The following is a 9,552-nucleotide window of genomic DNA, read 5'->3' as shown; positions in this document are numbered from 1 at the left end:
GTATAATGTTTTAAGAAACCCTTCAACTTTTAACATGTGTCCTTGGTCTATTAACGTGCAGACAAACTTGGTGGGCCAAATTGTAGTCACATCGTTATCATCTTAATCGTACCAAATATTGTTGGCGATATATTCAGACAACGAGCTATACATTGTTGATGGGATATGTTGTACTAAGATTCGGAAGGCCAGATTGGCACTTCGTCTAGTGTGCTCTAGTGTTCTGGCCATCGCACGTGCACTAAAATTATAAAGCACTAGGCTTGCCGTTAATCTTAGGATCATTCTTTGTTCCAACATAGTCTTTTGAGATTTTAGAAGATAATATAGTTTTGGACAGTCATGATTTTCTACTGCTTTAATAAGTTCCTCTTCTTTCATTAAACTGTCAACAAGTCCCCATTCCCTTAATGGAGCATTAATATTATCTACGCTATGTCTCATCTTAAGATTCCAAAAGATTGCATTTTCTCGTCTATGTTTATTTAATTGTTGATGGCTTGTGTATCTTATCATGGTTACTTTTTTTTTATTATTCTACTAGATTTTAGGTTCAATATAAGCACGTACCGTATGGTTGCGTGTTCCGGCGTTTCCCTTAGCCAGTGATTGAAGGTTACTTACGCACTGTATCTGGAAATGTGTTCTTATGTAAAATTTATCAGTAATTGTGAAACAAATGATTACTTAATATAAAAATGGTTACAATTATCAAGGCATAATAATAGATTAGTTAAGTACCTTCAATTTGATGATATTTGTTATTATTTTTTGCTATTTTCAGCTCGCTCCTGTGATTTATGGTATTTAACTTTCACTGTTATCCTTGGGTTCCTTTTCTTATTTGAGTTGATCTTAGTAGGAAATACCTTGGCACGGTGCCCGAACACGAAATTAAATCAATCGCGTTCCAGCACCCTGCCAACGCACACCCCACGTATCAGATTTCATTTCCTTCTTTATTTCATATTCTTTCACGGTCACTTTTGGCGTCACATTTTCTTATGGTAGAGATGAGTTAGGGTAATTCTTGCGGGTCACTTTTTGTAGAGAGGTTTTTTGATTGTCTCGTGAGAGTTCCCCGGTCAGACTATAATGACCAGTGAGATAGAAGGTAACACAGGTCACCACAGCTGCCTGTCCGCTCCCCACGACTTATGGTGGCTTTTTTCAATTCCAAGACTGTAGTTTTTCATTATATAATGATCAATTTTTGTAACTGCCTGGTAGTTTCTCATAAGAGAGTTATGCCTCTAATGGAAACGGAATGTTATGTAGACGCCATCAATCGTCTCCACTTGCCCCGGCTTCCCATGACTGGGGGGCCTATTCATTTATCACAATTCCTTGTTGCTTATTTGCCTTCCGTGTTTCCATAGTTGTTAATCATAGAGAGCCAGGGCCAAACGGTAACGGCAATAGAAGGACAATGACACCATTGTCATTGCCCTGTGGCCACCGTTACCCACAACTGAAGGTTTCTTTGTTTATGGAGTTTGGTGGCTAGACAGTTGTAGTGTTTGCCAAGCAATGTCTTATTGTGCAATCAAGTCTCGTATCCATGTAACTTTTTTTTGTACAGAGTGTGAAAGTCAAGTGATTGCATGGTGGGATAATGTACACCATGCTAATCCTTGGCTCTAACCTCCCATGGTTGGGGGTCGATCCATCTTCATTATCGTATACTGTATAGACATTTGAATTATTGCTCTTATTCCATTTCTAGAGCATTTCATGGGGTTGTTCGCTGACTATTTTATTTTGCTTTTATGAATTAGAATTGCCATGTATATTGAGCTTTTATTAATTGCCGAAAAAGAAAAAAAAAATTTTGTTACGTTCGAAGTGTGAGGGATGTTACTACTGATTTTTCAGCTAAAAGTATGCTTCGCTTTGTTTATAAAAGAATTTTTTTTTTTTTTTTTACCGTGCGAAGTACATGAATTACTACTACTGGTTTTTTTTTGCCAAAAGTATCTTTTACATGGTCTGAGTGGGTTTTTTGTGTTTGAATTGTTAAGGAAAGGATTGTATTATATTACAGGTTAGCATATTTCAATTAGTGCGATATCTGTCGATCGGTTTGAGGGAACTCTAAAGTTTTCTATTAGAATTTGCTGTGGCATTCGATTTCTATAATTGTTGAACCCTTATTTACAACAAAATTTTTCTTAAGTAATCTATGATTGACGAGACAAATTTTTCTTTCTAAACAATCTTTTTTTTTCAAATATCCATAGTTTCAATTATTTTCGTTAAGGCCCTTTTTTTTAGAATATAGACTTTTTTTTTAATTCATTAAAAATTCAGCTACTAGGCTGTAATGTTTTTTTTTTTCATTTATTTTGATATTTCATTTAGCCGTGCCGCGATTAAAGTATTACTTTCATCGGCTTTGTATATTCTTAGTTAATGGGAGTTAAGTGAGTTGAAGTGTAACTTTACTTTCAAGGTGTCAAATCGTCCTTCTCCTGTGGCGGAGTTAACGCCACGTGGTAGAGATATTTATTATCCAGCGCGGTATTACTTAAAGTTTCGTAGCTTGTCATAAGCCATATGAATTTAATTCCTTTATATTTCCCAAATGAAAATTAAAATAATTTCGTTGATTCCATACTTTAATGCCACTAAGATGCCGCACGACTCAGGGGGGGGTTCATAAATTGGATGAGAAAAGGAATGATGGATCCGGGGTTCTTTTTCTTTGGTACTTTATCGCGATAGTCTTTAGTAGGTTATCCTTTTGTAAGAGTTTGATTCAGGGAGAAAGTTCGATAATTTATCTATATTGATTTGGGGTCTTTGAAGCATGTTTCAGGGCAAAGGGCAAGAGTACTTTACAGGTGTTAAAATCTACACTTGATCTCCTTTATTGCTTCAACTTTCGCTTGATTATTTTAGAAACTACCCTTGAATTATTCATATATATGCTCATTATCACTTTGTTAATTTCAGTAAGGGCATTTGTTCGTTAGTGAACGAAACTTAGTTTTTGTAAATATGGTGATTCACTATATTATATTCCTTGTTGGGGGAATAGGGATTCGCAGGGATTCAAGGCCGTGACTGGTTTAAAAGGTTAGTAAAAATTATTAAATACTGTTTTGTTGTAGGTGCACTTATGAGTTACTATAATTTTTGGAAGCAACAAAAAAATTCTCTTTTTTTTTTTTTACACTAATTGGTTTTTTTTTTTTTGCATTACTTGATTTCTGAATTATTTTGGTTACTAGTCTGCATTTTGACAGGCCTATATTGGTTTAAATTTTTTTTTCTTTTACTTACTCGTCCTTAGCAGTAAGTTGTGCGGTTTGCGTCAATTTTGAGAACTCGCAGAAATTGAACTACATTTCTGAAGCAGAATATATTTGCTACTGTTAAAAAGCCATTAGCTTAACTGCAAGTTGCTATCTTTTTTTATATAGCATCACAGTGAATTTATGGGTCACTTTTACGATACACGCTATGTGATTGTATCTTAAATATTTTGGGAATTACAATATTTTAGGAATTAGCTGATTGTTTTTTTTTTTTTTCCCCTGCTGGCAGGCTATTTTAGTAATTTTTTTATCATATATATATATAATAACTGATTGCAGAATCGTAAGCGAATAATTTTATTTAATATTGGTTTGGCGTTTCGGTCTTTTTTAGTCTTGATTAAACTACAAAAACGGTTATAAAACAGTATGAGGATGGTAAAATATCTTGCCTAGAAAAAAGTTTTTTTCTTTGTTAATCTTTTTTTAAATTTTATTTATTATAAATTGATTGCACGGGTATTTTGTAGAGTTGACTCGCCTTATGGTATTATTGTTTGAATTTATTGCTGCAATTTTTAGGGTTTTTAATGATTGCTTATCCTTTGCCTCTCGGCTGTAAGCATTCTACTGCTTTGTAACTGTTGCAAAACTACGTGCTATTTAGCTACTGGTTAGTTACAATTTTGATTTATGGTACATTATCTATTAGGGAAACATATTCCCCATAGTTGGTGATCAAACGTTGAAATATTAATTAACATGCTATTTTTTTTTTCGTCTTAATTCTATTTTGAATTTGACTTCTTGGTACGATATTTTGGAATTTTGATAATAATTTCACGTATTTCGGCTTCATGGAAGGTTTTTCTTTAATGTTTGTCACTCTTTATTTAGAGGATATGTGAATTAATATTTAATTATGCCAATCAAAAAATTCATTTAACCGAATAGGCTAGAGCCCAAAATAGGCTGGGCCACAAAAATACTTTTTCTTTTTAAGGTTTTTTTTTTGTTCCACATAAATATTGGGCTTGTTTTTGTGACTCACGGATCACACTGCCTTCGTGGTTTTATTCGTATTTGTGGATATATTTCCTATTAAGGATTATATTGCATTTCTGTAAGTTGAAATTCACGTGGCAAAATTAAAATTTTAAGTTCTGCAATATTGATTTATTTTTTACGTTTTTTAATGTTACTAAAATTTTCGTTTTGCGTCGATTTTCTAGTAATTAATTTTCTTTATTCATTTAGATTTCAGAACGGAACTGTGTATAATTTTATTTATTTGCTATTATGCCACACCACTCTATGAACAATATACGAATAAATATATGGTTAAGGATATATCATAGATATCAATTTTTGATAGCAAGCTATATTTTTTTTTTTTCCTCATCTTTATCAGGACCAATTTTTTTTTTTACTGCGGGGGTCTTGATATTTTAGAAACATTTTGGTATTGTAGGCTAATTCTTAGTTTTTAGGCGAAAAGACTATTAATTATAGTTATGCAATTGACTCAGAGTAAACGATACCACACGGCTCAAATGTTTTTCTTGTTAATGACAAGATGAAAAGTGAAGGCGATTTAACTCGAGGACATTATGCCTATGTGATTTGACTATACTATCATAAATCTTAGTGGTTTGAACTACGTTTGAAAATTACTGGCTTTGATTATCGGTGGAAATTATCGAATCGACGTTTTACAGTTCGGGTGGTGGTTATTTCCGATCATCTTTTCTTGTGATTAAATTTGGTACATTTTGAAATTACGTATTTGATTGTATTGCACATTATTTTATTTATTATTTGATTTTTTGATAAAAAAAAAATATCCCACAAAAATGATCTTCGAAAGGGTCGAATTTATCATGAGGACCTCTCAGCTTATCAAACATCTAAATAGAGACAGCCGAGCCCCTGGGGGACACACATACAGAAGGTTCCTTATATCAGATGCCAAGCTGGGTATGCTAGTGCCGATCGGTACATTTTATTAAAATTAAAAGTAAATTATGGATTATAGTGGTTTGAGGTTATAAATCGATAGACGACCGAACCCAGGACACGGATTTGATCCCCGTGCCCTGAGGTAAATCGTCTCACCAAGCGATCCCCTGTGATCCTCGGGTTTATTATTCCGGGGGGGGGGCTACCCAAAATGACGTTTACATGTCCCGGGTAAGGCTAGGATGGCTATCTACCGCACTTTGTCCCTTATGAATGAATTTGTAATATATTTATTTTTTTATTTTTTTTTTTTATTAGGGAAACACTATATTCTTGGCTAGCGGAAATATAGAATTTTTTTTACCTCGTAGAAATATATATTTTTACCTCTTTCTTTTGAGTTCAACTAATTCCCACGTTTGGTATTCCCTAGTTTTCCGTATCTTCTGGTAGTAGATGTGTATTGGGTATTCCTTGTGGCGCAGAAACTTCCGAAGAATTTTGGCCTGTAGTAACATTCTCTTGGGCGTCAGAGTACTGGGTCCTCATAATTATATTGCTATCCGTTGGAGGGTTCTGTTGATTAGTTTCCACTTGGGGTTTTGTGTGGCGACGACAAACTTGATTTGGAATCGCAAAATATGCGGGTTTGGATGGACCTTCGTTGTAGCTGTTAGTAAGAAGATTTTCCAAATGGGGACTGAGGGGTAGGTTAATTTCAACATTAAAATATGTTACAACCTTTTTTTCTAGGTTTGAGCAGAAATCTCTTTGTTTCTGGAGTTCTTCGGTAATTTTGGCATGGTTCTCTTTTAGTTGTTTTTCTAAACTTTCCTGTTGCAGCTGAATCATTTCTTTCTGTGCTTTTAAGTGATCGTATTTATGCTGCAAGTCTAGGATCTTTGCTCGTCGGGGTGCCAGGGCTTATTGTACTGCCATTGTCGCGGACAGAACAGTACTGTTTCTATAGTCTTGTCCTTTTTACCAATTTCCTGCTTTTTATCGTATAATAATTGTAATTTTTGGATCTAGTCAGGTTAATTATCTCCCTTGACAAGTATGGTGTCACGTATTTATTCCCTTTAGTTTTGAATTTCTGCGGTCTGTTGTTTAAAATATAAAAAAATAGTTTAAACAAAATTATACCTGTTTTTATCTACCAAAATATCAGTTCTTATCTTGTTCATTATTTCTTTGGAGGCTTTCTCGTCACTAAGGGATTTAAGTGTGGCTTCTATCATATTGTTGATTTTCAATCTTTCTTCTACTAATTGTGCCGAGTCATCGAGAAGTTTTGATCTTATTTGAAATAGTTGATCCATATTTGTTCTGTTAGTAACGGGGTTGCACTGGGTATTTTTCTTTCGGAGGAGGGTTTGAACAATTCTTGTTCTTCTTCTATCTTCGGGGTTCTTTACCAAGCCGGGATTTAGTTTATCTGGAAAAATTATCTATTGACTTATTTCGACCTTTTATGGGTGACTTTCATCGTGGTGTCTTACTCATATATTCTTGTTTTAAGTTTTTTTTTTCGAACTGCTCATTTCGATTTAATATTACTTTATAATTTTTTGGGGTACATGTTTCCTAGACATATTTCCATTTATCCGGTCTCTTGCTTATTCTGCCAGATTTCGTGGTAACCTCCTGTTCGTTTTCTGGCGTTTTACTCTTTTTTGACTTTCCCATAGAGATTAGGTCAAATTTCTTGTATTGTTTCAAAAGGAATTTCTGGCCTTTTGCCTTAGCCTGTTTTGCATGGGCAGTAGCCGAAGTAGGTTTTTGTTTTTGTGTGTCTTGGGGCTCATGGTAGGATACGGTAGAACTGGTTTCTGGGGATTCATCAATAGCACTTTCTGGGGCCGTCCTTTGAGGTTTTGTGATATCACCTACTCTTGCTTTATATATCTCATTTCCTCTGGAGGTTGAGGGTTTATTTTCTATTTCCTCACGCTGAGGTCCCGTTTCGGGGGAGTTGAAGGATTCTTGGGAACTCTGGGAGGAGTCAAATACTTTTGGAGAATGCCTCCACTGCTTGAATGCCATATCTTCCGGGGGGTGAGGTGTATTTTGTAGCATGGTCTGTTTCCAGGAGTAGGATTCCTTGGGTTTTACTTTAGACTCCGTTATGTGATGATATTGTCCCAAGTTTTCATCTTCAGGATGTTCCTGTGTCCACGGCAGCGTACTTTGCCTTGTTTTTATCGGATAATAAATAATGTCCATGGCCTCTCTCAAGCTTTTTCTATTTGTATCTCTAGGGGGAGTCTTCCTCCTTTTTGCACCTGGAGTTTCCACGGCTCTGTTTAATTCCTCCTGCAACGACAGGGGCCTTTCTATTGGGGTTGCTGGGGATACCATGTCATCAGGACATCTTTTGGGGGGACATGGGGTTGAAATTCTATCGGGGAAAAATTGGGTTTTTGGCGACAGCGCATAATCTAATTCTTGCTCCGAGCTTTCTGTGGATGAACTCTCTGGGCCTTTTGGGGTTCTTGCAGGCATGGGTATTAGGGGTTTTCTTTTAGGGGTGACTAGGCTTTTCATGGCCAAAAATTCTTCAAAATCTTCCTCTTCGCTATTGTTTTCAAAATAGTTTTGTTTGAAATTAAAGGGTTTTAATTCGGATAACCTAGACTTAGGAAATTGATTTTCCGCGTTTGATTATTCTGAAGATGAAGTCTCGGGTGTCCGCTTAACGGGGTATTTGGCACTTTTCATACGGCTTACATGTGCTTTGTACGTTCTCCCGTTTTCTGGATTTATCATTTTAAAAATAAAACCGTTGTCATATTTTTTTATTATTCTGTAGGGTCCTGATTATTTATTGGAAAGTTTTTTGCCTTCCAGCTTAGCTTCATTTTTCAAATAGACACAGTCACCTACTTTAAAATTTATAGTACTTTTGAATTTGGACTCATTTCTCAACTCTTGGTTGATATTATATTTTTCCAACTCTCGTGTAACCATTTTATAGGGTTTTATCATCCTTTTTGTAAAATCTTGCTTGTAGTCTTATGTATTATTGTAATACTGCCTGGATTCTATAATTTCTTGATAAGGTATTTTAAAATCGCGGCCAAATAAAAGAAAAAATGGACTATCTTTAGTCGTTTCTGAATAAGCGGTATTAATTACATTGGTTAAGTAAGGTAGATACAAATACCAATCGTTTCGGTTGTCTTTTGAATAAATACTTACAACATTGGAAAATATTTTGTGCCTATTTTCAATTTTTCCATTAGCTTGGGGATGGTAGGGAGAGGTTAATAATTTTTTGATTTTAAGGAAACTCATTAAATCTTTTGTTACTTTAGAAACGAAGTTAGTTCCGTTGTCGCTAATAACCTGTTTAGGTACGCCAAACTCTAAAAATAGTTTTGCCAAGGCTTTACTTGTGATATATGCGGCCTCATTCTTCAATGCTTTGGCAAAAGTAAAACCGGTAAAGTTATCAAATACTGAGAGGACGCAAGTATGACCTCTAATAGAAACGATCAATTCTCCACTTGTACCATACAGGTCAAATGAAAAGTTATCAAAAGAGAACCTTGCTACTGGCACTCTTCTCAAGGGGGGATTAGGGCACGTTTGGGGATTTTTTCTTAAGTTACACGCTTCACACGTATTTATAAAATCCTTGAGTTTTGTTAATGCCGACGGTACATAAAAGTATTGTTTTAGCTTGTGAAATGTCTTGCTTATTCCTAAGTGTCCACCTATCTCCGAATGGAAGTACTCAAAGGCAGGTATTATTAAGTTTTGGGGGAGCACTGGGATTATTAAGGTTTGATTTCTACTCGTTTCGCCTGTTACTATCCTGCAAAGGATTTCTTCGTCAAAGTCATAATAAAAATTTTCTATTTCCCGTCTTAGGGCTTTGAACTTATCAGGGAGATTTTCAGAATTCACGAAGTAATTAATGAGCGTTAAACACATTTAATCCTTCACTTGGTTTCTTATAATATTCGCTAGGGATAAGGGGACTACTCGTAGCCCCTTTTGCTCCGTAAGTATGTTTGGTTTATTCTTCTTGTGTTTTCGTTTAAAGTAATTAATGGCATTTATTTGTTTAGTTTCATTATCTGAAGGGTTATTCTCAGGGTATCTACTCAGGTAATCACAAGGGGCATTCTGTTTACCGGTCACGTGTTCAAATTCGTAATCCAGATCTTGGATTTTCATTACCCATCGCGCTAAAATTCCAGTTGGATTTTTGAATGTGCTTAGATACTGTAGGCTTTTATGATCCGAACTCAACTTAAATTTTCGACCAACTAAATAATATCTAAATTTGTCTAATCGATAAATTATAGATAATAGCTCCAATTGC

This window comes from Artemia sp. Qi Xiang Cuo, chromosome 16 (genome assembly GCF_049724085.1).
Source record: "Artemia sp. Qi Xiang Cuo chromosome 16, ASM4972408v1, whole genome shotgun sequence".
Lineage (NCBI taxonomy): Eukaryota > Metazoa > Arthropoda > Branchiopoda > Anostraca > Artemiidae > Artemia > Artemia sp. Qi Xiang Cuo.
Note: the sequence above shows the minus strand (reverse complement) of the source record.